The 6719-nt window shown below is 34.1% G+C and overlaps 1 long non-coding RNA gene across 1 annotated transcript; it reads left to right on the top strand.

Moving 5' to 3' along the window:
• The first annotated feature begins 3503 nt into the window (after window positions 1-3503).
• Window positions 3504-4846, top strand: LOC103476333 (uncharacterized). The gene is made up of 2 exons (XR_535450.2): window positions 3504-3795; window positions 4816-4846. It is a non-coding gene; the product is annotated as an uncharacterized LOC103476333 (long non-coding RNA).
• The last annotated feature ends 1873 nt before the right edge of the window (window positions 4847-6719 follow it).

Genomic DNA, 6719 nt, shown 5'->3' with positions numbered 1-6719 from the left:
CTAGCAAAATAAATATGTTTGACAAATTCTGGCCTCTCTGTGGCACTTCAAGGACTTCTTTGTCACAATCCTGCTTCTGGGTGTATGGGGTGCTGTTTGTACAATAACAGTCATAATTTCGCCATGGTAAATATTTAGCTTGCTGACGAGTAAGAAAGCAAAATGTTTAACAACTACATATTTAGCTAAAAACTAAATATTTAGTTTGTAATCTAAGTATTTAGTTTAAACAAAATATTTAGATTGAAGCTAAATATTTAGCTGGTTTACRAAATAYTTAGCTTGCTAACTAAATATTACATTCAGTATGGGGTGCCATTTCTAAAGTTACCCAGTCAAAAATTATCAATAATAATTTGGGTTATTTCATCCGTCAAAATGGGAGTTTATTGAATATTTATTTAACAAGTTAAATATTTAGTTGGCTAGGAAAATATTTAGCTTCAAACTAAATATTTATTTAGCATGCTAAATATTTAACTGGCAACCTAAATATTTTGATTGGAACTGAGATATTTATAAATGAATGAATAATATGGTGAAAATATGACTTTGAAACATTAACCCCCATTTTGACAGGTTAAATAATCCAAATTATTGTTTGTCTATTTTTGACTGTGTAACTTACACAAACTGAATGTTTTGTTTTCATCCACTGACTTCTCTACAACATTTMTGCTGGTAATAAAATCAGGATCTGAGGTCTTGACAGAGTTGAATTCCCTGAAACTGAATATTTTTGTCAGAGTTTATAAAGAATTATTCCTCTTTTTTATTACCACCGTCTCTTGCTGAGTGACTATTAAAGGTCATTTGCTACAGTTTGTCAGTTTTATTCTGATACATGTCTGATAAATTATTTTCTCCAGCGGCCCAAACCATAATTCAACAGAGTAACTAGGTCACATTTTTATCATGGGTGAATATAAACCCAGTATTAGCTTTTAAATCTCGGTTTGGCTGTAACTGAAATTGGTTTTCAGTTAACTTGACTTCAAAATGARTGCAGTTTAAGATAAATTAGCCAGTTAGAGTTATAACTAACTCTAAATACAAATCTGTCACCATCTAGACTTGACCAATGCCAATTTATCTTGAGATCAACTTAGCTAACAGTCAACATTGCTGAAGCTAACTTTTTACTGGCTACAGCGAATAACCACTGATGGGCTAAAAGTGTTTTTACTAATGTTAGCTTACAGTGCACTGCTAATTTTGATTAAAGTTAGATAGTTAAAAGTAAACTTAGCTAACCAACCTCAAAGCTAACCTGGCTAACAGCYGATTCTAACAGAAGCTAAGCTGACTTTGAGTAATGATAACTTGCGGTACTGCTGGCTTGCTAATGTCAAATGCTAGTGTCAAGTAAATCAAACTTAGCTCAAAGCTAATTTGACTAAATGCCTAATTTTACTACAACTTCTTTTGCACAAATTTAATRTGGCTAAAAGTGAAGGGCAAAATAAATGTAGCTGTTAGCAAGCAATCCATCAGAAAGGTAAAAACTTAAAGTTGGTCATTTCCAACAAGAATAGCTAATTGTTCTGACGACTAGGTTCAAATTGCAGGCTATTGATCAAAATTAATCATTAGACAAATGGAGACTGCAATAATGCTGAGTACACACACTGCCCTTTATGAATACAGCAGTGAAAACTCAGATTCATTGTTCTTTAGTCAGCACACRTTGTGCCAAACAAGGTTGAAATATTAATTTTAAATCGACAAGCGACCTCAGCCAGGGCCGGTCCAAGCCTTTTTGGGGCCCTAAGCAGATGTTCAATATGAAAATTGTTTGTCCATTTGAAATAGCATTTAGTTTGTATTATTCAATATTATTTTAAATATATATAGATATGTAATTCTCCAGAGATTTACTTTTGCAACCTTTTGGTTTTGGTTGTGTGATGTTTATTCTCAGACGTCGATAAGTCTTGGATAAATTTCTGTGAATTGGTGGGAAACTGTTTCTGTTGCAGGTTGGTAACCAGGGTGGAAATAAAACTGGCGTTAAGGTGTTGTTCATAGAGCAGAGTGTAAACGAGATGCTGCTGTGCTATGGAGACTGAGTGTTTTCAGATACAGTCTGCTGGACAGCAAGCTGAGCAAACAGAGCAAACTAACCAGGCTTTATCAGCCTGTTGCCTTAGTTTTCACTGTTTTCAGCCGACAGCTCAAACAAGGCTGAAGAAACGAGGTGGTGAGTACAAATTAGTGGAAAAAATATGCAGCTGCATCTTTTATTTTAGAAGAAAAACTGGCTCCCCAAGCAGCAGGAAGCATAAATTATTGGTTTTGTTTAAACAGAAGAGATAAAGATTGTGGTTTAAACCAATAAAATGTTACATGTCTTTATTGACTCACCCAGACGTTACCTGCGTTTCCCCACCTATGTTCAGCAGACGTTTTATTTACTTGCCATAATAACCAAATAAAAGCAGATAAACAGTATGAGCGAAGTGTGAGCTGAGACACATAAATGACACAGATGGGAGGGCTAAAAATGATAACAGGCTCATTGAAAGATAAATATCCTCCGCAAGGGAAGACAGTCGTCACAGACAGCCTCTCTGGTGAGTAGCTCACATCTCCTCCCCGGGTTTCACTCCACAGAAAAAGATTTTCACATTTCAGGTCAACATTGTTGATTTTTGGTCAAATATTTGCTGAAGTTGTGATATTTTTTTTAATCTTTTAAAGGTATTAAAATTTGTTTTTCAGACAAAAAACATTTTGAACCRCAAATATTGTTAGTTTTTTTTTGTAAATGTTTAATAAATGACCTGTATGAACATTAATCCATTCTTTTATGTTTATAATTCTGTTTTTCCAGCAACAGCAGCAGCAAAAAATAGAAAATAAAACAACTTCACAACTCTGGAAAAATGCTCAGAAATTTTCTTGTAGCGGCTCTTTGCCTCCTCGCCACAGGTAAAAAGGACTAAAACTTTTTATTTTCACATTTAGTACAAAGTGGTTTCAAGATTCTTGTTTATTTATGTATCTATATGTATTTATAGTCATATTTATAGTTTTTTTTTCTTTTCTGGTAGCCAAGGAATGACATTTCACAGTGAAATTTTTTGTTGTGTCTTTGTGCAACGACAAAAAGTACATCTAAGTTGAAGTTAAAGCAAAGCTGGCAGCAATAAAATGAGAAGAACATGAGGAAATATCTGATATTRAACGCCAGAATTTTTTTTTTCGGCATTTATTTAAATTTATGAGTTGGCTGAAGCATAAATGMGGTCACGTCGGAGCGTTTCTGCGAAGAGGCCAAAGGTGATGAATGATATAGGCCATAAATGATGTAGACATTGTTTAGGAAAAGGGCTGGTCATGGCTTTTTTAGAACTGTTCTTTTCTTATCTCTGTTTTTATTAGTAGGATCAGRGTGATTTACACCTTAACGGTTTACTTTGGAGATAATTAAATATTAATATTATTGTGTAACAAGGAGGATTTTCATGATTTGCTTTAAATGTTTTCTTTCTGATACAGTAAATCTGYGTGGAACAGAATCAACCACCCAACCTCCTACAACTACTAYGCCAGCACCATCAACAACACAAAACAGCACAGACAACAGCACTGGAACTTCAGATGGCACACCAACCTCAACCCCAACTGATGCACCAACCACATTCAACCAAACTGATGAAACTGGTTCACCATCCACAGCCACCTCAAACTCAACCATAATCATTCCCACGTCGGCACCGGCCTCGTCAGGGCTGTCCGGAGGGGCGATAGCCGGCATCACCATCGGTAGCATCGCCGGGGCGGGCTTATTGGGTGAGCATAATGGACAAACACACAAACGGTTACGCAACGCCGCAGTTTCCACCACCTCAGTCTGTCAACCATTAACCAGGAAGGAGAGCGGTTCCCTCTGCTTTATTGGTCTCCAGCCCTTTGAATAAATGCAAATGCTGCTGTTCAAATAGTAACTCAACCAAATTCATTTAGAGAAAGTGAAACTAATCTTTATCTTGACAAAAAGTTTGAAATTAAATCCAAGTWAAAATCTGTAAACTCATTTAATAAGATAGAATATTACTGAAATGTCCATTTGTGTCAGGAAATCATGGCGTCCAAAGCTTTAGAAATGGTTCTGCAACCATTATAAGTGACTTTTAGCCTACTTCATGCTGTCAAACAGGCTCTTTTTAATCAGGTTTTTTCATTCCAGAGGCCTGTGCAACGGCAGAGTTAGATCAGGGGATAAAACGGAGGATTTCCGCCAGAAAATATCTGAAATTTTCTAGATAAAACTTGAGAATGTCTGAGTTTTTAAAGTTTAAAATATGATAGAAAAAACTCTGGAAATTTTAGATTAATCTAAAAAAATTCTGAGAAAAACTTAAAACTCACATTTTGCTAGACTTTTTCTGAGATTAAACTGAAAAAAAAAAAAAAATCAGCTTTTTCTTTTAGTAAATTTAAAATTTTCTAAACTCAGAAATTTCCCCATTTTCTGAAAAATGTTTTGGATGATTTCAAAATTCCTGAGATTTTTTCAAACAAATTTAACATTTTTCAAATCAAGAAATTTTCTGAGATTAATCTGAAAAAATTCAGCATTTTTTTCCAAGTAAATTTTCAACTTTTTAAATTCAGAAAATCCTAAATTCTCCAGTAATTTTCTGAGATAAATCAAAAAATTTCTGAGTTTTTGTAGCAAATCTTTGACTCTTTAAACTTAGAAATTTCCAAGTTTCTCTAGTAATTTTCTGAGATTAATCTAAAGAGTTCTGAGTTTCTMCTATTCTTTTCTGTTCTATTGGGGTGATAAAGTATTTTCCTTTTTTCCAGGTGGCGGCGTCTACGGTCTGCTGAAATACACAAAAAAAATCTGAGAACAATTCYCCCCCCATCAAGGACTTAAATGTTGAAACATCGGAAGCTGCAATGTTTCCTATGATCCGATCCGGCTAGCGGGACGGGGAGGAGGCGGGTTTTTCTCAAAGGATCTGAATAAAACCGTCAGTGAAAGCTTCATGGCCCACCAGGAATAAATCCATTATAGCTTCTTGATYGCACTTCTTTAAGTCAGACGGTAATTTTGATGATGATTTTAACGTAVCAGCAAATGCACTGCGTATTTAAYGGTTTCTGTCTGCATTGAGTGGGATAAATGTGTCGACCAGAAGGTTTTGTTGTCATTTATGAATATATGTGAAAAACTGTAATTAAGATTATTAATAATTGATGATATTTAGTGTAATGAATAGCCATCTTAGCGTATTTACAGCCTCATTAGAGACTCGCTCATTTTCACTCTTTCAGCCTTAATAAAAAACRGTTTTAGTTTCTTTTGGCATCKAGAAATAAAAATGTTACATACATTTACAACCATCCAGACAGGGCTTCACTGCTGAGGTTTTATATATATTTCATAACATAAAGTTGGTTTATTTTCATATAATAAATAAAGAAAATCAGACAATTAAACTTTTTCCTTTGTCTTCTTTTTGCTTCCTGCCTGAAATCTTCATGCTAATGTTAGCTTTTTAGCTCATTTTACCWCAAATGCAAAAGCTAACATACTGAATGGAGTAATTTAATGTTATGCTAGTSTCAGTCAATTTAATTTCCTTTTGGGATCAATAAAGTACTTTTAAATTCAATTAGAGTGCCAATATACTATTGAAAGCATTTTAGCTAGCATTAACTGTTTATCAAATTGTAATTGTTCATTGCAATCATTAAACTAAATGGAGAAAGTGAATGTTGTCTACATGCTAGTGACAGATATCATGCTAATGTTAGCTTCTTACCTCATTTTACCTTAAAGCAAAAGTTAGCATACTGAACGGAGTAACTTAATGTTAGCAAACATGCTAGAGTTAGTCAACATGCTAGTATATTAGCATTAGTTAGTTTTAGATTATATGTTATTTCCATTCWGAAGTAAGCCATGGTACCATTCRCTAACATGCTACTGTTAGCCTTTTGGTTACAATTAGCTTTTTAGTATTGTATAGATAGAGTAAAGCACTCTTTGTCAACATGCTGATGATAGCCCAAATGTTGATGCTAACATTTTAGCTAACATTACCAGTAAGCTAAATTTCAGCTAAAAGCTAAAATTGGTAGTAAGCTTTAAAGGTTTGTTTTTTTTCACACTTTTTATTTTTATGGCCAACATGTTAGTGCTAGCATTTTCAGCCAGAAAAATCTTTTTCACTAATTTTAGCTTAGAAACAAATGTTACTGTACTAGAATGAAAATGTTACTTGTTGTGAACATACCAACAGCATAATGTTAGGACTTTAGCTAACATTTACATTTCATTATTTTAGTTTCCATATGAGCACACTAGATGGAGTAAGTTAATGTGATGAAACATGGTAGAATATCAGCTAGCAATGTTTTAAYTAACACTTCTTACTGAATTAGATTTAACTCAATAGTTAATTAGATTCTCCAAAAGATGACCTCACAGTTTAGTTTCATAAGCAGTGCTATGCACCTGTTTTTATTCTCTTTAAAGGGGGTTCTGCATTGAAACAAGTTTGTCACYCAATTTAATCAGATAATTTGTGACATTTCAAAAAGTTTTTTGCACTTCACTTAAAATGCCTCAGAAATGTTTGACTCAAAACTTCAGCTTACTGCTTGCATTTGTGCAGGAAATCAATCCCAAAGTGGCAAGAACTTTCACTAAAGGCGTTCTCTTTCTTCTCTGAGGGGACATACGCCAACATACGTAATCA

The sequence above is a fragment of the Poecilia reticulata genome, linkage group LG14 (assembly GCF_000633615.1).
Source record: "Poecilia reticulata strain Guanapo linkage group LG14, Guppy_female_1.0+MT, whole genome shotgun sequence".
In the NCBI taxonomy this organism is placed as follows: Eukaryota; Metazoa; Chordata; class Actinopteri; order Cyprinodontiformes; family Poeciliidae; genus Poecilia; species Poecilia reticulata.
Note: the sequence above shows the minus strand (reverse complement) of the source record. Positions and strands in the feature narration are given on the sequence as shown.